Source organism: Procambarus clarkii, chromosome 13 (assembly GCF_040958095.1).
Source record: "Procambarus clarkii isolate CNS0578487 chromosome 13, FALCON_Pclarkii_2.0, whole genome shotgun sequence".
NCBI classification, from domain to species: domain Eukaryota; kingdom Metazoa; phylum Arthropoda; class Malacostraca; order Decapoda; family Cambaridae; genus Procambarus; species Procambarus clarkii.
The window spans coordinates 31,485,952-31,509,297 of NC_091162.1; the positions used below are offsets into that span (position 1 = coordinate 31,485,952).

The window sequence follows — 23,346 nt, forward strand, 5'->3', positions numbered from 1 at the left end:
ACCAGTTTAAGATAAAAACGAAGCACTACCTAATAAATTCCGTGTAACCTACCTTACCCCCTCTATTGTCAACCAATGTCTGTTTTTTTTTAAAGACCGCTGTTTGTCGACAGAATTGTATTTGTGCTGCTTTTTCAGCTATGTTTTTCATTTCATGTTTTCTTTTTACTCTTTATGCTCAATTAGTATTAAGCTTTAGTCATTTAAGTTTTTCATGCCCGAAACGCTTTGCGTAATAGTGGCTTTAGGCATTGTATATACTAGCTCTATCTATAAGTCCACCAATCTTTGAAAAAAAATTCTTGTATGTATGTACCTTTACCTAAATAAACATTATTATTATTATTATATAATTTATATGTTTGTCCTGCACACCGCCCCCCATCCAATGGGCAGCGGTGGATAAGTTACAATCACTCAGTTACTACCTACAGTTAGCAAACTGGGGATATTTGGCTAAAATTTCTGGTAAAAGATACGTGAATTTAGAGACAATTCTATAACCAATGTTCCAGCAATGTGTAAATATTTCATTCAAAAAATTCAATTCAAAGAAAATGGTAATATTGACACAGGGATACAAGCGAGGAGTCTGACGCTGTCCCAACAACAACATTCACCGTCCTAAAATTCCAACACTGGTGCGCCACTGTGAGTGCCGCATCTTTCAACATCACCACTCGTGCAGTCATCGGGAGGACAAACCTTTTTGCAAACAGCACGTATCGCGAAGAAGAAGAATGTGTAAGGAATTATTTTCACCTTTCATTAAACAGCAACACTTTGATACTACCATTAACACTACTCTTCGTCTATGCCAACCTGAGTCCATTTCCACTCATGTTTATTTTTCTCATTATCCTCACACAAATAAAAGACATTGGTAACTTTCAATCTCTGCCAAATTATGAACATTGATGCGTTACTGTGAGTGCCGCATCTTTCAACATCACCACTCGTGCAGTCATCAGGAGGACAAACCTTCATGCAAGCTGTATGCATCACGAAGATTTTATGTGGGCTTGGAAGAGAGATGCAGTGAGTTAGCGGGTCTTAGTGGAGTAGTGGGCTCCTGGTGTGCCCTCGGGGTGTGGCAGACTCTGCTGGAGGTCACTGGAAGATGTTGGTAATTTTGCCTGTTTGGGGTTTTGAGTATTAGGGTGGTAATCGTGCTTTAACCGTTTTGCTTTGACTTTATTGGAATACTCACTGGATCCCTGATGCATTGTCATCTGGGGTCACTGGGTGTCTATAGATAGTCTTCCAGTTGGCTCTGTGTGGGGTGGGGTACTGGCCCTTGACTCCCCGGGGTACGCCGGTGTAATTGTCATTTCCCTTCGGTTCATAGTATTTCCCAAAGCTACCCAAAGCAAGTAATGCAGTAAAACCTCCTTGCATTACGTTACTAATGAAGAAACATGGTATATTTACTAACTATAATGTTGGTGCTGAATGCAGAACATGAAAAAAACCTATGTTTACTGTGAAATAATCTAATTTCGGAACAAAATTAGAAGTAAATACAGTGGTACCTTGGTGTATGACTGCCCTAGAGTACAAATTTTTTGGTATACGATGTCAAATTCATTGTAAAATTTGAATTGGTGTACGACCTTTTACTTGGAATATGACGTCTGTTGATATGTGCATGGGTCGAGCGAGTGCGTGGTGCTGGGCGCAGGGCAAGGCACACTCAGTTGTTTACCAGTGTATCCTGCCTAGTGTAGACTGTGCACGAATTCTTTTTAAAGAATTAAAGTGTCTTACTAAGCAGCGTGGATCCCTCCTCTACAGGCTGCGCCAAATTCGCAAACAAAACCTTGGTCTTATCAAGCAGTGCTACACAAGGAATGGTACGATTTTTGCGAAGAAAGAAGCTACAGGAAAAAGATATGAAATAAAATGTGACCAACAACTCCTGGCCTTCTTAAGTGATTGTGGTATATCTGAAAACCTGAACCCGACCAATGCCAGTACTTAAAATAACTCTTTCAGTGCCTGAGCCTAACCTAACTTAATCTAACTTTGTCTAAGGTGCTGTCTCTGCCTTACCATTTACCTGATGTTCTCCTATTCATATAATTTCCTAAATAATCCATCAAGTCTCCATGCACTTATGCAAGCATCTACCTCAGTTTCATTGTAAAATTTTACTCTTAAATCTAATCTTACCCTATTCCATTTATATTTTAAATTTATTTGTATTGATCTATGTCATTTATTGAAATCAATTATTGATCTCATTTTTGTTCTTTTAATTAAGTTCATACTAATTATAAGTTAAAACTAAGCTTAATAAAATTTATTATGTTTAAGATTATTTTACTTTACAATTATCATTTGTCAAATTTTTTTATATATTCATCTTGTCAGTCTCTACTGATTTTTTGTTCTCTCCGCCAAACTTGTGTATCCTCCATGGCTATCTAGTGACCTTAATTCTACCTCTAATTGTTTCAATTCCTTGTTTGCTTGCATTTATTGTTGTGTTTTGCCATAATTATTCTCTAATTTAGCAGACTCAATACTTTGTAAGCTCTTATTGTATTGTTATATTATTATATTGTGTTTTGCTATAATTACTTCCTATTTTACAGCAGATTTGTTTTTCATCTGTTCATGTACTTGCTTATCTTATTGTATTGTGACATTCTTTTCTATATTGATATATATTTTCTGTCTATTGTTACTTACAGTGTACCTGAGAGTACCTGTAAGCAATCTACCTCATTTTTCATTTTTGCTCAATTTTTTTGTATTGCTTAGTCTTGTTTATATTTTTGTTTTGTATATCTATATCTTGTGTTTTGTATAGTCCATGTTTATGTGTTTTTTTCTTTAATCTCATTCATTACCTAGGTTTCCTAGCCTAGCCATACTCCCTTACTCCATTGTACCCCTGTAAGCCCCTTTTGTGTTTATTTGGTACAGTATTGTGTACATTTATTTCTTTTTGTTTTTCTTGTTTTTCCGGAAATCAGCTTTTTTTATGCAGTCAAGTATAGACCCAGAACTTAACCTCTTATCCACTATCTATGACAATAATCACTTTAATTATCTAAATTGCAGATATTTTGCAGCACATGATGTAAACAATGTATTAACTCATAGTCACAATATCTCTGTAATCAATTTGAACGTTAGATCCCTAGGCAAACACTTCGATGATGTTAGTGCCTTGATTGAAGCTATTGACAACAATTTCTCTTTTATTATACTTACTGAAACATGGTTGAAAGATGATACTACTCAACTCTTTAACATGCCTAACTACTCAGCAATCCACAACTGTCGTCAACTTCAGAGAGGTGGTGGCACTGCTCTTTACTACCACCAAGAACTAACATGCTTAAAAGAAATTAGAACTAGAGACTGCTATGGGGAGTATATCTTCGCCAGCTTCAGAGTCAAGGGTGCCGAGTCTATCCTGTCTGTGGGTGCAGTTTATAGAATTCCTAACACTGATGTGTCCGAATTCAACTCAAACCTTAGAAATCTAATACTTGATAACAGACTGAACAAAAACCACCTAATTATCGCAGGGGACTTTAATATTGACCTCTGCGAGCCTGAACACCCTACTGCTGTTAGCTTCCTCAACTGTATGAATTCCTGCTTCCTCATACCCTTAATCACTAGACCTACTAGAATCACTGATAGCACTGCCACGACTCTTGATCACATCTGGACAAATATAACCTCTCCGCTTACTTCAGGTATAATCACCGATAGCACTACAGACCATTACCCCACATTTCTCTTAACTAACATTAGCAAACCACCTCTTGAGTCAAGAGAGATACGTTTTAGACTACACAATGAAACTGCTATAGACAATTTTATAACTGCTACTGATAATGTCAACTGGGAGTCCGAGTTAGGTAACATAGAGGACATCAACCTAGCAGTTCAATCTTTTCTCCAAATAACTCTTAGCCTTTATAATACCCACTGTCCTATGCTTACAAAACAAGTCACAACCAAAAGGCTTAACAATCCCTGGCTTACAAAGGGAATACTTAAATCTATTAATAAAAAACATGACCTTGAGAAAAAGTATAGGTTAGGGATTGTCTCCAAAGAATTCTCAAAGAATTACTCATTATTGCTATCTAAGATAATTAGACGAGCCAAAACTAAATACTACGAAGATAAATTTACCCAAATAAAGAGCAACATTAAACAAACATGGAGAACAATTTCACAAATATTGGGATCAAAGAAGTCTTTAAATAACAAACCGACTCTCCTGTCTAATAACGATGGTCAGCTTTCAGCCTCTGATTCTGCTATTGAGTTCAATAGGTTCTTCTCTTCCATTGGTTCATCCCTTGCTAATGATATTCCATCTTCCAGTACTGACATTAAGGACTATCTTACAGGGAACTATCCCCAGTCTCTGTACCTAAAGCCTATTAATTCCATTGACGTCAATGAGATAATCCTTTCCCTTAAAACCAAGTCTGGTGCCCTTGAGGAGATACCAACTTTAATCTACAAAAAAGCCTCCAGATCTTTAGCCCCTGCTATTGCTTTGCTCTTCAACAAGTCACTTGAACTCCAAACCTTTCCAGATATTCTAAAAAAAGCGAGAGTAACCCCTGTCCACAAATGTGTTGATCTCACAGATGTTAACAACTACAGACCTATATCAATCCTGCCAAACTTGTCAAAAATTTTTGAAAAACTAATCTATAAGCAGCTTTACTCATATCTAGCCAAACTCAATATACTTAGCCCTTGCCAATATGGCTTCAGGCCCAAAAAAAGCACTAACGATGCACTTATTAGTATGCTTAACTCGATTCATACAGCTCTTGATAAAAATGAGTTCCCTGTTGGGTTATTTGTGGACCTGCGTAAAGCTTTCGATACTGTCAACCACCAAAACCTTCTTCTTAAATTACATCATTATGGTGTCAGAGGACACTCCCTACAATACCTCAAATCCTACCTTACTGACAGGCTCCAATGTGTTTCTGTGAATAATACAATTTCTCCCACCCTACCCATCAACATTGGTGTTCCCCAGGGCAGCATACTTGGCCCTCTCCTCTTTCTCATCTACATTAATGACCTTCCAAATGCCTCCCAACACCTCAAACCAATCCTATTTGCTGACGACACAACCTTCATTTACTCCAGTCCTGATCCCCTTGCTCTAAATGCCACAGTAAATACTGAGCTAAATAAAGTCCATCTGTGGCTAACTGCCAACAAACTCACCCTTAACATTGACAAAACTTTCTATATTCTGTTTGGCAATAAATCCTCTAATCAAATAAATCTCAAAATAAACAATACCCAAATTTGTAACAAATTAGATGGCAAATTCCTTGGCATTCTCATTGACCACAAGCTGAATTTCCAGGGACACATTCTAAACATATCAAAAAAAGTTTAAAAAACTGTGGGCATTCTTTCTAAGATCAGATATTATGTACCACACCCTGCCCTGGTGACTCTCTATTACTCCCTTATCTATCCATATCTCAACTATGGTATTTGTGCTTGGGGCTCTACTACCCAAAATCACTTACGTCCTCTAATTACTCAACACAAAGCTGCTATTAGGACAATATCCAATTCTGGCCCCAGACATCACTCGGTACCCCTATTCAAATCCCTGAATATGTTAGACATTAAGTCACTGCACATTCTCTCATGTGTACTATACATATACAAAACGCTAAATTGTAATGCCAATCCTGATCTCAAAAGCTTCATAGAAGGTTGTAGCAGAACCCATGAGCACCACACCAGAAATAAATACAGTTTTGATATTCCTAGAGTACGACTTAATCAAACCAGAAATGCTCTACAAATCAACGGGCCCAGGATGTGGAATGACCTTCCCAACCATGTTAAAGACAGTACCTCTCTCAACCAGTTTAAGTTAAAAACGAAGCTATACCTAATAAATTCCCTGTAACCTACCTTACCTCTCTATTGTCAACCCATGTATGTTTTTTGTTTTTTTTTGTTTTACAAATCAACGCTGTTTTAATGTAATTTTCTGTAATAATTTGTAATTGTATTTGTGCTGTTTTTCAACAATGTTCCCCCCTCTTTTACCTCTATTTTTATTTGTACTCAACTCATTTTTTTCTTTTTACCCATTAGTTTTAAGCTTTAGTCAGTAGTGTTTTTTCCTGCCCGAAACGCTTTGCGTAATAGTGGCTTTAGGCATTGTATGTACTAGCTCTTATCTATAAAGCCAACAAACTTTGTAAAATCTCTTTATGTATGTACCTTTGCCTAAATAAAAATTATTATTATTATTATTATTATTATTATTATTATTATTATTATTATTATTATTATAATTTCATTGCTTGTCTGCTTTTTTGTTTTCTGAACAGTAAAGTTCCTACTATATATCATGCCATGGGTCTCAAGATGGATGGTGAGGGGACTGGATGGATAGATGGTGGGGGAACTGGATGGATGGATAGAGGGAGGGAACTGGATGGATGGATAGAGGGGTGGATGAATGGATGGATGGTGAGGGGACTGGCTGGATGGATAATGGGGAATTGGATGGATGGATATTGAATTATCTGAACCATCCATCCATCCCCCGGTGGATGGATACTGAATTATTTGAACTATCCATCCATCCCCTGATGGATGGATGGATAGGGGGTGGATGGATGGATGGTGGAGGGGGACTGGATGGATGGTGGGGGGGGACTGGATGGTGGGAGGGACTGGATGGATGGTGGGAGGGACTGGATGAATGGTAAGGGAACTGGATGGATGGTGAGGGGACTGGTTGGATGGATGGATGAATGGTAAGGGGACTGGATGGATGGTGAGGGGACTGGATGAATGGATTGAGGGGACTGGATAAAGGGTGGGGGAAACTGAAGGGATGGTGGGGGGGAACTGGATGGATGGGGAAGGGGGGTGAAGGGGGACGTGTTGGATTGTGGGATAACCTCCATCCCCCCATACTGCACCCTCCCTGCTACCCCATCTCGCCACTGGTCCCTCCCTGCTACCTCCATCCCCCACACCGGATCCTCCCCGCTACCTCCATCCCCCATACCCTCCCATCCACATCTGGACAGTATTAATACAGAAGGCTTCCTTGCTTCCAGCTGGTGAATCAGGAGACAGACTGCCCGACATTAAACTCTTGTTGTTTACTGACTGTGAATGCCTGAGTGACTGTAAATGGCTGAATGACTGTAAATGCCTAATGCCTAACTGATTGCTACCACAACTGTGAATGCTACACTGCCTTTGGTTATGACTGCCTGTGACTGGTCTTGACTGACTTGTGACTAAGTGACTGGTTCTGACTGGCTGCCATATAACAGAGGCAGTAAAATGTGTGAAAAGAAAATCTGGAATCAGTAATGTGGATACGAAAGAGTTTAAGGTGAGTAGGGCACGGTCTCATCATCTTTCCCCTCCTCCTCACCCTCCCCATACATCAACACCACTCCTCCTTGTCTCCCATATGCAAACAAGAGTCCTCAGTAAATGTAAAGTGCAGTAAATTTTCACTTATTTTATTTATGGTTTATATTTATACCTGATTGTTTTGTGTATGAAAAATATAAGTAGTATTCTGTATAAAATGTATTTTTAAGTTAATATTTTTGGGGGTGTGGAATGGATTGACTCAATTTACATTATTTCTTATGGGAAAATTTGTTTTGGTTTACAAATTTTTGGTGTACGAGCCATCCCTGGGAATGAATTAGGATCGTAAACGAAGGTACCACTGTATGTGACAGGTGACGCCATAGGACGTCGACGGTCCAAGGGACAATGTTATGGAGTGACTTAGCCAAGATATAGTGTTGCCTGGAGAGTGCTTGCTGGCATATCAGCCTTCTGTACTCAGTGATCCAGTCGTCGCACTTCTATGCTCAAATTGTCGCAAATTTAATTGGTGATATTATCAAGTAGAATGCATATTTATAATAATATCTATCATAAATAGCCACAAAACATTTAAGATTTATTTAAAAATATGTGTCTGGAAGTTAAGTTAACTCCATAGGACAATAGTTTGTTTTTTATAGATGCTATCGTTATTCGTTGGTATGTGTTCACTACTTAAACTACCGATGTCTTTTCGTTCATGAAACACTGAACTCTACATCGTCTCTGATATATTGTTTAATTAATAGAAATTAAAAAATAAAGCTTATATATGTATATGTTGTTAGAGAGGCAGAGATAAAAACTTTTTGAAAATCCATCACAGAGATTTGGTCTTATTAGAGAGGAAAGATATTCATATTTTAAAGAAGGTTTCTTGGCCGACACGACCTTTTGAAGATCAATGTTATTTTATCTAGATATAGTACTGTAATAAAAACATTTTTTTTATATCAGAAAGGTAGATATATAAGCTTCATTTAAAATCATTTGTCATAAATATAACTGAAGTGAAAGTGAAAATATATGGATTTTTATACTGTAGTTATTGTGTAATTTTATACTGTTACAGTTACTGTGGCTAGCTCAGGGAGTTTGAAGCCCTGCACACCAGCCAATCAATTGTGTAATTAATTTGCACAAAGTACTGTATATGCTAATTACCTTTAAGATCTATATGTCAGAAGAAAGACGGATGTAGAAGATAATGTGACTACATTTCAAAGAATATATATCTTAAATGAAAGCCAAGATATGGTTAAATAAAAAATACCACATCATCGCCGGTGTCTGGACACATGGAAACTACCTATGAATCAGTGTCTAGCCAGGTAGTGAACACAAGCTGCACAATGCTGATAAATTATGTAATTCAAGAAATTGTGTTGATAAACATTAATGTTTTATATTTCATTAAAAATACAGATATAAACTTTGTTTTCAAACATTTAATGTAACAATATTTCAAGTATAAGAACCAAGATATAATTAGAATTTACCAATTTCCTACAAAGTTGGAATGATACCTTTATTGCACTTTATCATCATTTACAGAAAGAAATTAACTTATAAAATTGTAGCCATTTTAATACACAAAACAGGTGTAAAGATATACAGTGGAACCTCAGTTTTCGTATGCCCTTGTTTTCGTATTTTTTGGTTCTCGTACTCAATTTCTTTGAAAAATTCTATTTGGTACTCATTGTTTGCCTCAGTTTTTGGAAATTGTTTACTCACGTATGGGTCCACCGAACGTGTGGCGCCTCAGTTTAACAGTGTCTCCCACCTAGTGATGATCGCATTTGAATTCTTTGTGAAGAATTTCATTGTTTTGAGGATTTTTGGTTTCTGAACATACAAGTTCTTATTATATATCATGCTGCGGTTTCCAAGACAGTCAGTGGTAATGTTCAACCTAAGAAAATAGTTGTGAGGATGACGATAGAGGAAAAATAAGAGAGCATTCATAGTGAGACAATGTGATGTCTCACTATAGGCAAGTGTTAAAACGTAGGGAAAAACAACTATTTTCAGGAATATGTTTCCCTTCCCTTTGTTCTTTACACCCCTTTCCTTTAATGATTTTGTTGCTTTGTCTTTATGTACCATTTCACAAGCTTTCCAGTCCCTGACACTTTGTAGAAAAAAGAATTCCTTTCTTCTTCCTTTCTATCCCCATTTAGATGTTTTGCTTCAATAAGATTCATTTTCAGCTTTTCTCTGTCCTCTTTTGAGAGGTCTTGTCTTATTGACCAAAGTTTACCATCCTCGTCACATTGCAGTTTTCTGGTATTCTGAAGCACTTCTGTCATATACTTCACTCCATTAAACGTCACCCTTAAGAGGCGGTTCTTGTTTTTCTCATATTTCATCACCAATCACTAACATGCTCCTTTGAATTTAAGCCTTCTCCTAATCTTACTAATTTGACATTTTTAAATCCTACTATTTATTTTTTATTTTTACTATTGTGTACAACGAGTGTTAGGCCGGCACTAACACATGTACACATTAGCACATTTCCAAGAATGTTTGTACAGACAGCCACTTGGTTTGCCAACTTAAGTTATCCAAAGGCAGGCAGGCAGGCAAGCAGGCAGGGAAGGAGGGGAAAGGAAGGAAGGAAGGCAGGCAGGCAAGGCAAGGCAAGGCAAGGCAAGGCAAGGCAAGGCAAGGCAAGGCAGGCAGGCAGGCAGGCAGGCAGGCAGGCAGGCAGGCAGGCAGGCAGGCAGTCAGGCAGTCAGGCAGTCAGGCAGGCAGGCAGGCAGGCTGGCAGGCAGTCAGGCATGCAGTCAAGTCAGTCAGTCAAGTTCAGTCAATAAAGGAGAGGTAGTAAGGAATGTGTTATGAAGTCAGTGTGTTAATTCGCTGACAAAGCACCGACCAAAGCCGACCAAAGCCATACACTGTATTAAAATTTATATCTTAGCATTATGCCATTATATGTTGATTTTCGTGTTAAGTGTACAGTATTACGATACATTAATAATAGTTAACATGTTTTATTGCTTCCTGTTTATTAATTAAACAAATACATTTTTACTTATGAATTATGGACAGTTGAACTACTGACCTTTAAGCAGTGTGTGTATAGGATATGGGGCGGGTGGGGAAGGGACGGGCTCACTGAGATAACCCTACACACTTGACCCATTACCCTGAATTGTTTCTTAAATTCTAGATGTACATCATCATAAATATTTTTGGTTACAGATTTTGTTTAGCAATATTATTAGGATAATAAAAAGTTATAAAAATACTGTACTTGTTTTCTGGGGGGAGCCCCGTTGGCTCCCCGGAGCTATCCCAGGCTGATATGCTAATGTCAGACTTTGGCATCAGTCATGTGTATGGAGTTCTTAGGCCTACCGGGGACCACGGCCAGAACCGGGCCCCCTCAGAGAGGCAAGGGGAGTATTGGCCTATAGAAGCCCTCGTGTAGTTGGAAGCATTCTATGTCTGCCATCGACCGGAACAGGCACCCAGAAAGGTAAGCGCCTCAAAACAAACCCCTATTCTGGTTAAAATTGCTACCAAAAGCCGAACTAGTGGATAGAACTCCCCCAACAGAAAACAAGCAAACTAGTGTGACGTCACATGCCGCCGCGCCGCTGTCTGCGCAGCTCCCCCCTCCCCGGGAGGGGGAAGGGGGAAGCCCCAGACCCTCCACGCCGGCTACCCACACCTCAGTTCTTGTGGCTGATGCTATAGGCGATGGTCGTGTGCTCTGGCTCCGGTGTCGCTACTGCACTGTGCTTTGCGTGTGGTGTTTGCTTTGTGGGTGCGAGAGCCAGGAGTTATCTTCAGTACTCGGGCTGCATGCGCCTAGGGCTGCCTTCCCTAGGTGCCCTGTAAGTACTGCCCTTGGGGCCACCTTCCACAGGCTTCTCGGGGTCTGCCTCTGCTGGTCCGTTTTACCTTTCGGTTTTTCGGCCGCCTGTTGGGCTCTTGGGTGTGCTGTTCTCCCTTGTTACCGGCAGGTAAGAGGCAGCTTGCACTGGTGGGGGCGCAGGGTGCTGCGGCCATGACCGTCAGTAGTTTCAAAGTGTTATATGACAAAGAGTGCTGGGAAGACGGGACACCACGAGCGTAGCTCTCATCCTGTAACTACACTTAGGTAATTACATTTAGGTAATTACAGCTTGTATTCCCGACATAGCGGCCGGCTCTGTTCCTTGGGGTTCGCTGTCCTCTTGCTGGGTTTTGTTTTTCTTTTTTTTTTGCCTGGTGGGGGGTTCTGTCATTTTATTCAGTTTGTTTTTGCCCTTCCACTGTTCTCGGTGGCGCCCCCTGCTAGGTCCCCGTGAGTGTACACGTCCCTGGGGTTCAGCTATAGAAGTTCGCTTGGTAGTTTTGGGCGCCGGTTTGCAGCACCCTGCCTGGGACTACCTGAGCGCGAGTCCTCTTAAAGTAAACGCTCAGGACCCTGGAAATCCAATAGGGGGCGCGTGGGTCAGATGGATGTGTCCCCGGAGTCCCCACTCGCTGTGTGCGAGTTTGAGGGTTGCCCCTTGTCTCAGGGTGACCCTCATTGTTTTTGCCTCTGCCACGCTGCCTGTTGGGTCGGTGATACTTTCGACCCTGAGTCCTCTGAGTGTTGCTGCTTGCTTGTGACTCAATTTACCCAATCCTCTGATGATTCTCTTCGGCTAGAGGCGGCGCGTGCATTGCAGTCTAGGTTTTGTCTGTTGCAACGCGCTCGGTTGGTTGCTCACCCGGATGCCCTGGGGCTGCCCCACTTTGCTTTTTGAGACCCAGACTTGGGGGTGGGGGTCGCTTCGATCCTGGTTCAGTCCGCACCTCCTCGTCCTTCCCCTTGTGTTCGTTCTGGTCCCTCCCCCCTGCTTCCGGCCCCAAAGCGTCTGAGGGTTTCGGGGTCGGAGCAGGGGTTACTTGATCTGGAGACTCGGGCAGCTTCGCGGGGTGCCCCTTCCGGGGGGGGGGGGGTGGCAGAGGCATTCGAGTCTTGTCTCCCGGCCGAAGCTTCTGGGTCTGACCTGTGGGCCCCCCTTCCTCCGGCTTTTCCGGCTGCTCCGTCCTTGTCTTGTGGGGTCGGGGCTTGGGGAGAGGACTCGGCCTCGGATCCTGTGGTGAAGGACCTCGAGGCTGTGGAGGGGCTGACTTGGGGGCCTTGGGCCCCGCTGGACCCCGCCTGGGTTTTTCTTCCCTCTGAGCGGGGCTTATTGTTACAAGGAGTGGGGTTTTCTTTTCCCCCCTCTGCGTACGAGTTGGATTTGGTGTCGGCCCCTCCCAGGGTTCGGTTCCGTGTTCCCCCGGGTACGTCGGTTCCGTCCTTCCGGAGGTTTTCGGCTTATCGCATCCAACCTGGTGTGGTGCGAGCGGCCTTTGCAGCTTACCTCCTGCGTGACCCGGATTATGCCTCGGAAATGGATCCATCCGAATTCAGGTTCGGGACTTCGTTCCCTTTCTGGCTCCGTTACGAGGTTCAGGAGTCTTCCTGGCTAGCAGACTGCCCCTTGTTTGTTCTGGATTCCTGGCATTCCTTCTGTCGTTCCCGCATGCTGGAGTGGCGGGAAGCTTCCACGGTGCTTCAGGTTTTCCTGGGGGGCGAGCTTGAGTACCTGAATGAGTGCTTGTTTGCCCCTGCCCTTCCCTGCGATGTGGGCATTATTCAGCTCCATGTACAGGTTCCCACCCTTTCGGCGGCGCTCGTTGTGGAGGACATGCGCGTCCGGGGCCTTTTGGCTTCGGCCTTGCATTTCTTTTCCCTCCTGGAGCTGTCCTCAGATTGGCTCGTGGAGGATGTGAGGACGCTTGGGTCCGTCCCGGGGTTTGGCACCTTGTCCTCGGCTGCACGTTCGTCGGCTGCCTTGTTGAAGCTGTTCATGCCGATTTTGCGGGATGAGGTTTCCCTGTTTTATGTTTCTCGTCTCGAGTGTCGGCAGACGGTGCTGGGTTCCTCCGTGGAATCTGCTTGGGCTCTGGCTCTTAGGCGCTCTTCACCTTTTTGTCCTCTTCTGTTTGAGGAGTCGGCCGTGGCACAGTTTATTCAGGCTGTGTCGGCGGCTTGTCGTCCGATGTCGGACTTGGTGGTTTTCCGGGGGTGCCGGGGTGGGTCTTCCCGGAAGGGTCGTGGCAGGGCTCGGGGTTCCTCTCGTCGTGGTAGGCCTCTGGTGTCAGGTTCGGGTTTGGCTCCTCCTGCGGACCCTCCCTTGTCTGGTCGGCGCGGTGTTCGCTCTGTGTGGGGTTCTGGGTCTCGTAAGGGTCGCCGGCCCTTTCGCGGTTTGCCCCATTGACGGGGCGATTGGGGGCGGCGGCTTGCACTGTTCGCCCGTGCCTGGTCCCACGATTCGTGGGCCTTTCGGGTTGTGTCTCGTGGCCTGCGGTGGCATTGGGTGGCCCCTCCCCCCTTGGAGGGGGGGTCGGGGCTGGCAGGGCAGGTTTCTTCCCCTGTGCTCTGTCGAGTCGTTTTGGAGTGGGTATGCTTGGGCGTCGTCGAAACGACGTCGTCCCTCAGATGGGTTTCCCGTCTGTTTCCGGTTCCGAAACGGGACTGCGCGGACCTGCGGTTCATTCTGGACTTGTCCCGTCTGAACCCCTGGGTTCATTGCCCCTCCTTTCGGATGACTACGCTGTCATGGTTCGGCTCCTCTTGGAGCCGGGCGCTTGGATGGTGTCCCTGGACCTCCGGGACGCTTATTGGCATGTCCCGATTCATCCATGGTTCATCCAGGGACTGGCTCGGTTTTGTTGTGGGGCGTCTGAGTTACCGCTTTCGTTGTCTCCCGTTCGGGTTGAACCTGGCACCTCGCATGTTCACGCGCCTTACACGGGTTGTGGTGGCTCATTTGCGTCTCCTAAGTGTTCGGGTGTTGGCCTACCTCGACGACTGGCTGGTTTGGGCTCCCAGCCAGTCAGCTTGCTTGCTAGCCAGGGATTTGGTTCTTTCCCAGCTCGCCGGGTTCGGGTTCTTTGTGAACTCGAACAAGTCCCATCTGGTTCCCTCTCAGGTTTGGACTTGGCTGGGTCTCGTTTGGGACTCTCGAACCGCCTCCTTGTCTCTCCCTCCGGAGTCTCTCCTGCGGCTGCGGTCCCGCCTTCGTCTGTTTCTGGAGGGCCCTCGGGTCACCCGGTGCTTGCTCGAGGGGCTGTGCGGGAGCCTGAACTTTGCGATGGTGGTGTATCCACCGGGTCGGGTTTGGCTTCGTCGGCTGTTCTGGTTCCTTCCCGGGTCCCCCCTTCTGCCTCTCTCGCGATCGCAGAGTTCGACCCCCGGGGGCCTTGCGTCGGTTGCTGCGTCATCGGCTTCCTCTTCGGGTTTTTCGGGGTTCAGTGCCTTGGCGCCTACCCGAGCCCTCGCTCAATGTGTACACGGATACGTCATCTCTCGGCTGGGGTTTTGTGACCAGTGCTCACCAGGCCGGCCAGGGGCGTTGGGATCCGTCCTTCCGTCGAGCTCACAGCACGGTGCGGGAGTTCGCGGCAGTGTGGTTTGCTCTGGGGAGGATTCGGGTGGCCCACAGATCGACGATTCGGCTCCATTCGGACTGCTCTCCGGTGGTTCATTGCCTGAACCGCGGGGGTTCGATGCGGTCCTTGTCTCTTTGGGGGTTGGTCGCTTCGGGTGACTCGTCTGCTGAGTTCTCGGGGTTTGGCTCTCCTGGCGGTTCACGTACGGGGCGTGTCCAATGTCTTGGCCGACTCCCTGTCTCGCTTCATTCCCTTCTCCACGGAGTGGACGGTCGACGACGAGTCCTTTCGTTGGCTTTGATTGACGTTCGGGTGCCCCCAGGTGGACCTCTTCGCGTCGGCTTGGTCGCGGCGTCTTCCCGTTTATGCGGCGCCCTTCCCCGATTGCGAGGCCGTCGGGGTCAAAGCCTTTCGGCTAGACTGGTCGAGGTGGGGGTTTCTGTACCTCTTTCCCCCAGTTTGGCTGTTGCTCCAGGTCCTGACTCGCTTAGAGACTTACCAGGGGAGAGTTGTCCTTCTGGCCCCTTGGTGGCCGGCCCAGCCATGGTTTCAGGCATTGGTTGCTCGGTGTCCGAACCCGAGGGTTTTCCTGCGGCTCCGCCTCTTTCAGCAGATCGGGCCGGTACGTCACGTGGCTGGTTCGATCTTCTTCTCAACTCTTTGTGTATGGGTTTTTTGACTCGAGTCTATCATCATCTCTATGGTGATCAGGTGGCCTCCTTGTTGGTGTCCCACCTGAGGGCTTCTTCTCGGCGGCAGTATGAATTTTCTTGGCTGTTCTTCTGTTTCATTTTGCGTCTTTGTCGTGTTAGTTCTTTGTCTGTTCGGGTGGTCTTGTCCTTCCTCTCGTGGCTGTTTCAGGACCGTCATCTTATGCCTAACACTCTTGCCTCGTATCGTGCAGCGCTGGCGGAGCCGCTTCAGCTTGCCTTCGGTATCGATGTTACGTCTGCGCTGTTTCGCAAGCTGTCTCGTGCATTGTTTCACCTCAGGCCTGCTCATGCGCCGCCTGAGCCGTCCTGGTCTTTGGACAGAGTGCTCGCTTTCCTTTCATCTCCTCGTTTCGTTGTGGCCCCTTCGGTCCAGGATTGTTTTTCCAAGGCACTTTTCTTGTTGGCTTTGGCCTCTGGGGGTCGGGTAGGGGAGCTTCATGCTCTCCTCCGGCGCAGGGGTTTCTGCTCTTTTGGTCGTGGTGATTGTTTTGTTCGCTTGCAGCCATCTCCTTCTTTTCTGGCGACGAATGAGACTGCTGCGTTCCGGAGGGGTCCATGGGTGGTTGATGCTTGGTTGGTCAGGCCGAGGGTGCATCATGTTTTGTGTCCGGTTGCGGCGCTTCGCCGTTATTTGCGCGCCACGGCTTCTGTGTCTGGGGATGCGCTGTGGGTTGATCCGGTTTCCCTTCTTCCCTGTTCGCGGGTTCGGGTCTCCCAGGTCGTCCGCAGGGTTATTAAATAGTCCAGCCAGCCTGCGGTCTATCCCCGTGCCCATGACGTTCGTAAGTTCGCGGCTCTTGCTGCCGTCTTTGGAAATATGTCTTGGTCTGATATTTGGGCGTGAGGATTTGGGCGGTCGAACAGGGTCCTGGCTGCTCGGTACCTTGTGAATGTCCCTGGGCCCCGTCGGGCCTGTGTTGCTTTGGGTCGGCGGTTGCAGCCAGTTGTCTCGGCTTCGAGTTGAGGAGTGAGCGACGACCGCCTCCTGGGTAAGTCCCTCTTTTTCCGTCTGTGGGTAGTTAGCTGCGGGGAGCCGACGGAGCTCCCCCCAGAAAACCAGCGTTGAATGTAATGAAACGCCATTTTCTGGGTGAGTCCCGGAGGCTCCCCGGCATCCCTCCCTCCCTCCGGTCGGCGTTTTTTTTTCGCGTTTTTGACATCCAGCCTCAAGAAATGAAGTGTGAGTAGCAAGCGTGGAGGTCTGGGGCTCCCCCTTCCCCCTCCCGGGAAGGGGGAAGCTGCACAGACAGCGGCGCGGCGGCGTGTGACGTCACACTAGTTTGCTTGTTTTCTGTTGGGGGAGTTCTATCCACTAGTTCGGCTTTTGGTAGCAATTTTAACCAGAATACGGGTTTGTTTTTGAGGCGCTTACCTTTCTGGGTGCCTGTTCCGGTCGATGGCAGACATAGAATGCTTCCAACCACACGGGGGCTTCTATAGGCCATTGCTCCCCTTGCCTCTCTGAGGGGGCCTGGTTCTTGCCGTGGTCCCCGGTAGGCCTAAGAACTCCATACACATGACTGATGCCAAAGTCTGACATTAGCATATCAGCCTGGGATAGCTCCGGGGAGCCTCTGGGACTCACCCAGAAAATGGCGTTTCATTACATTCAACGCTGGTTTTATGAATGCTTTATTGTATTAGATGGAAATTCTCCAGGCTGGCAATCTACTGCCACCTACAGAAGGCTCTCTTGGGGAGGGAAGGAGGGAGGCAGTGAATGTGGGCAAGACAGAGGAAGTGAGGAAGTGAGAAGTGAGTGCACTAGGAAGGGAGGGTGACTCCCTCCCTTCCTGGTGGTGGTGTATAACGAGTGTTAGGCCACTGATCCAGCCAAACACCCGCTGGTCCAGCTCCCATGGACATTTTGGCCGGGTGGTGAGATAACTTTATCCGGCCACGATTTTGGCCGGACTAGGGCGTTTTCTAGATGGTCGGATTCCGGATTAGCGAGTGTCTACAGTAGTCTGTTTTTATTTGTCTACTTTTCTGGGGGAAGCCCCATCGGCTCCCCGGAGCTATCCAGGCTAAATGGATATGTTTAACTTTCTGGCATCAGTCAAAGTGCTAGGAGTTCTTGCCTACCGGGGACCACGAGCCAGAACCTGGCCCCCTCAGAGAGGCACGAGGAGCAATGGCTTATAGAAACCCCCTTGTGGTTAGGAGCATTCTATGTCTGCTATCGACCGGGATATGCACCCAGAAAGGTAGGCGCCCCAAAACCAACCCCTATTCTGGTGAAAATATTGCTACCGAAAGTCGAACGAGTGGACAGAACTCCCTAAACAAAATGATAAAACTAGCATGACATCATCACGTTGCCGCGTCACCGTCTGCGCAACCCCCCCTCCCCGGGAGTGGGAAGGGCGAGGTCCAGACCCTCCACGCAGGCGATCCAACTGGCAGTTCTTGGCTGATGGAATTACTGGTCAATCGAGTGCCTCTGGCTCTGGTTTTTGTTTCAGTTCTCTGCCTTGTGGTGTGGACTGTCTCTACCTTTGGGGTGTGAGTCAGGAGTAAGATTCCACCGTACTCGGGCTGCATGCGCCTAGGGCTATCTTCCCTAGGTGCCCTGTAAGTACTGCCCTTGGGGCTTGGGGCCACCTTCCACAAGTCACCTTGGGTTCTACCTCCGCTGTGTCCTTTACTGCTCGGTACTGGAAGAAAATGCAGAATAGAACCAGTGAAGAGCAGAGGTGCCATGGGCACAATCAGAGAACACTGTATGAACATCAGAGGTCCACGGTTGTTCAACGTCCTACCAGCGAGCATCAGAAATATTGCAGGAACAACCGTGGACATCTTCAAGAGGAAACTAGATTGTTTCCTTCAAGGAGTGCCGGACCAACCGGGCTGTGGTGGGTATGTGGGCCTGCGGGCCGTTCCAAGCAACAGCCTGGTGGACCAAACTCTCACAAGTCAAGTCTGGCCTTGGGCCAGGTTTGGGGAGTAGAAAAACTCCCAGAACTCCATCAACCAGGTATCAACCAGGGCCGCCCTTGGAGTCGGCTGGGGTTTTGTTGCCCTGGTTTGTCTCTGGGTAAGTGGTAGTTTTCATCACTGGTAGGGGCGTGGGGTACCGCACAGTTAGTTTTCACCAATGACAGCGGCCGGCTCTGTTCCGCCTGGGTACGTTGTCTTCTTGTGGGGTTTTTCTTTTGTTTTTGTTTTTGCCTGGTAGGAGTCTGCCTTTATTGCCCCCCATTCCTGTTCTAGATATTTTTCTTTCGATTTCTTCTGTTGGTGGTACTCCTCGCTTGGCCCCCGTGAGTGGACATGTCCCGGGGGTTCAGCTTTTCCCTTAGCGTGTACCAATGGCTAAGGGCCCTGGGAAAACCCACGGGGGCTCCGTGGTCCTATAGGTGTGTCCTCGGAGTCCCTCTCACGTCCTGCGAGTTTGACGGTTGCTCTGTCCCCTTGTCTCAGGGTGACACTCACCAGTTGTGCCTCCGCCATGCTGCCTGTTGGGTTATTGTTTCTTGTGACCTGGAGTCGTACGACGGGTGTTGTCGGTACGTGCTCTTTTACCCAGGCCACTGGTCATGATAATCAGGTGCAGGCGGCTGCAGCATTGCTTGCTTCTTGCTGCAACGCTCTTGGTTGTTTGCGGCCCCAGATGCCCCGAGGCTGCCCTGTTTTGGTAGTTGGGGTCCGGACTTTGGGGTGGGGGTCGCTTCGGCTCTGGCTCCTTCCGCTCCTTGTCCTTCCCCTTCCCCTTCTGTTCTACACACTTCCTCCCTTGCTTCCTGCTCCGAACCGTAGGCAGGTTTCGGGGTTGGGGCGGGGTCTGGTTGGGTTGAGACTCGGGAGGTCTGGGGGGTTTTCCTCTTCCGGGGTGGCGGCGGAGGCATTCGAGTCGGTTCCTCCAGCTGTGCCGTATGGGTCTTACCAGTGGGCTCCCTTCCTTAGTGTTTGCACGGCTGCCCTGGCTTTTCCTTGTCTAGCTGGGGCTTTGGGGGTGCGGCTCAGCCCAGGGTCATGCGGTCGAGGTTCCCGGGGTTGGGGAGGGGTTGCCTGGGGGGCCTTGGCCCCGTTTGCCCCTCTTGGGTCTTTGTACCCTTAGTGAGGGGCTGGCAGTTCCTCAGAGTGGGGTTGTTCCTTCCCCTTCTGTGTTCCTGTTGTTTTCGGGTATACCCCTCCCTGGGTTCGGTTCCGTGTTCCTTCATGGTTCGTCGGTCCCGTCATTCCTGGGGGTGTGTTTCGCCCCCTTTTCGCTCTTTCGTCGCGATACTGTTCCCTTTGTATCGTTGCCCCTGTGTGTCCCTTGATCAGGGGTGCTTGTCGTGGTTCTCGTTGGTTCGCGAGTCTCTTCATACCTTTCAATATTATTGGAACGTCTGTTGATTTCCGATGTGGTTTCCCTCTGGTTTTTTGTTGGCCTCGATCGTTACCTTCCGTCCTCTGTTTTCTTTCGCTTTGTTTTTGCCTTGTTTTGTTTTTGCGTCGTCTCTCCTTCCAGTTTTGCCGTTCTTCGTCTTCGTTCCGCACGCCTTCTTGGTGTTTGTATGATGTGTCTGTACATTGTGTGTGTACGATATGTGTGTCCGCCTGGTGTACGAGCCACACCACCCGGTGGACAGGTGGTGCGTTTCGTATCTCGTGTGCTGGGGCCGGGGTGTGCGTTTTGTTTATGGGCAGTATGCTCGTGTGTTCGCGTCATTTCTCGCGGTTTTCTATGGCTTCTTGCTCGTTTTCTCCCTCCATTCATAGCCCTCTGGATGCTGAGGGTGTTCTGGATTTATATCTGGGAGCATCACTTCGTTCTTCCTCTGCTTCCAGGTGTGGGATGGCTCGGCGTGGCACCTCCTCCTCCCCCTCTGCCCTGCTCAGTCTTCTGCGGGGCACGCACCTCTGGACGTGTTTCTCCTTAGACTTCCGCATTTTATTCAGGTAATGGTACATACCATGCCTACTGCCTCTAGTATGCATGGCTTTCGGGCGCGCCATTAGCGCTGCTCCTGATATGTTACTTGGCTCGTCTGTGTTGTGGCATTGCTCACTTGCAGAGCAGTGAGCAATCTCACTGCTTTGCAAGTGAGATTGTCATGTCTGGTGCCTCTGTCGGCCAGGTGTGCTGATTCTCGCTTTTTGGTGGGGTGCTTGCCTAGTTGTGCTTGCGGGGGTTGAGCTCTGGCTCTTGGGCCCCGCCTCTCCTGTCAGTTGACGGTTGTGTAGTTTCCCAAGCCTCCTGGGTTCTGTCTTTTCTACGTTTGCTCCTGTGGGTGGAGTCTGCCTCCACCACATAGCTTCCTAGTGCTTTCCGCTTCCTTTTCCCTCTGACGTTGATTGGGTTCTTTTTCGTGTCTGTGGCTTCTTTGAGTGCTAGGCTTCCTCCTGTGTCCCCTTGTGCATATGAACATAGGAATAGTGGTTCTCATCCTGTAACTTCACTTAGGTAATTACAGAGGAACTGCAGCGGGCCTCTTGGCCCGTACGAGGCTGCTCTTAGTTCTTACCACCCATTCCCACTCCTCTGCATATCCAGCTCGCGCTTGAACGAATCGTAAGGCCCCACTACCACGTTACGCGGCGATTGGTTCCGCGAATCACCGACCCTGTTCCCGTGCCGGTATTTCCTCCGGTCTTTCCTGCATCTACACTTTTCCCTTTTATGCCCATTGTTTCGTGTCCGAAATGTGCCGCAAGGGTGGCGTGTGCCACTGTCCCAGTTCTATTGTTTCGTAAAGTTTGGTGACTATAAACACTAACACTAAAAGACTACGTATATTTTGTTGCGTATACAGTAGTATGCAGGTGGTACTTTGGCGGGAAATGGTACAAGTGCAGCGCACTGAAAGTCGGTACAGTATCTCGCAAGTGTCTGTTCTAGTCTGCACTTGCTGGTAAACTGGATGCTGTATTATTTGCTACTCTGCTGCTTATATGCTCGGGTAACACCTCCCGTTCTCCGCGGGTTGGCAGGAATTTTACTTGGTAGTAAGGAAAGGTTTGAGTTCCATAATTGGTGCTATGTAGAGCTTTGCTTCTCTTAGTTCAGCTAATGCGTTTGGAGCGAGTATATTATTGGGGTAATCTACTCTCTCCACCACCCTGATCACTGCTCCTGCCCGGTTTCCTCTTCCCCGCTTGGCGGGGTTGTGTCGCTGGCTCCTAACTGGGGTGTTTGGTGTAGTGTGTTGATTGGACTTCTTCGGTGTTCCGTTTTGGTACCGAGTTCCTGCGATTTTCTGTGTGACTTACTGCAGGCTTCGGTGTTGCACTGTCTGTGGGGGATTGTGGACTTTCGGTCTGCCGCTCCTACCTTCCTGGTTCCTTTTCTTGGACCTGGTAGCTGGGTTCCAGTACTGGCTCAGGTTTTTCTTTGTTCCTTTTCCGGAACAGGTGTGTTTGCTTTCCTGCGGTTCACATCCTGGGTAGTTCTTCTCTTGGATGCCTCAGGGACATGTGCGTTATTCTTCCCTGCTGGAGTTGGTTACGTTGCTCCTTTGGGTTGCGGGGTCTCTGTTTTTCGATCCGCGTTTTGCGCTTTTGTTCGTGGTGCTAGTTTCTCGGTTGTGTCGGCACTGGTTGGTTCGTTATTGGTCTCCCACCTGCGTGTTTCGTCTCGGGGGCGGTGTGTGGTTTTTCTGGCGGTCCTTCCGATTTTCCTATCTCTGCAAAGGGTCCTTTGGTCTTTGATAGGGTTGGCTTGTCTTCCCTTTGGGGGTTGTTCCGGGACCATCGTCTGGGATCGTGTCCTGTTACCTCGTATTGGATTGGGCTAGGCTGAGCCGCTCCTGCTTGCGTTCGGTATTGCGGTTCCTTCTGCTCCGTTCCGCTTGCTGTCCTAGGTGCTGTTTCCCCTCTGGCCTGCTCTTGCGTTCTGGTGCCGCCCTGGTCATTGGCCTGGGTGGTCTATTTTCTTCTCGTTTTGGTCTTTGTTTTGTCTGTGGTTTTGATTTTTACGGTTAGGGCGTGTGGCGTCTGCCTCCCGGTTCCTTCCCTGTTTTCCTTATTTGTGGTGAGGTAGCTCCGGGGAGCTGACGGGGCTTCCCCCAGAAAACCAGCGTTGAATGTAATGAAACGCCATTTTCTGGGTGAGTCCTGGGGGCTCCCCGGCATCCCTCCCTCCCTCCAGGTCAGCGGTGTTTTTAGCGTATTTTGACATCCAGCCTAAGAACTGCCAGTTGGATCTCTGGCATGGAGGGTCTGGGGCTCCCCCTTCCCCCTCCAGGGGAGAGGGGGGGGGGGTTGCGCAGATGGTGGCACAGCGACAGTGATGACAGTCATATTAGTTTTATAATTTTGTTTGGGGAGTTCTGTCCACTCGTTTGGCTTTCGGTAGCAATATTTTCACCAGAATAGGGGTTGGTTTTGGGGCGCCTACCTTTCTGGGTGCATATCCCGGTCGATGGCAGACATAGAATGCTCCCAACCACAAGGGGGTTTCTATAGGCCATTGCTCCTCGTGCCTCTCTGAGGGGGCCCAGGTTCTGGCTCGTGGTCCCCGGTAGGCAAAAACTCCTAGCACTTTGACTGATGCCAGAAAGTTATACATATCCATTCAGCCTGGATAGCTCTGGGGAGCCTCCGGGACTCACCCAGAAAATGGCGTTTCATTATATTCAACGCTGGTTTTTTGGGTGCTTCTTTAGGCGATGGGAAGATGACAAATGTAAAGTGTTCATGGGCTATTTCTCCCTGCACCTCTCAGAGGAGACTTCTGGTTCATGGTTCTCTGTAGGCATGCATGAACTCTGGGAATGATGACTCAGAGTAGTATGGTACTTAATCAGTTGAGATAGCTTCAGGAGCCTCTGTGGCTCATCCAGAAACTGGCGTTTCATTATATTCAACGTTGATT

General features: G+C 47.6%; 1 protein-coding gene across 1 annotated transcript in view; it reads left to right on the forward strand.

The window, feature by feature from the left end:
* Nucleotides 1-583: 583 nt before the first annotated feature.
* Nucleotides 584-23,346, forward strand: part of LOC123757283 (uncharacterized) — a 255,142-nt gene continuing 232,379 nt past the window's right edge. Inside the window, 2 exon segments of the mRNA XM_069323847.1 lie at nt 584-744; nt 20,322-20,432. The gene's annotated coding sequence lies outside the window, so the exon portion shown is untranslated.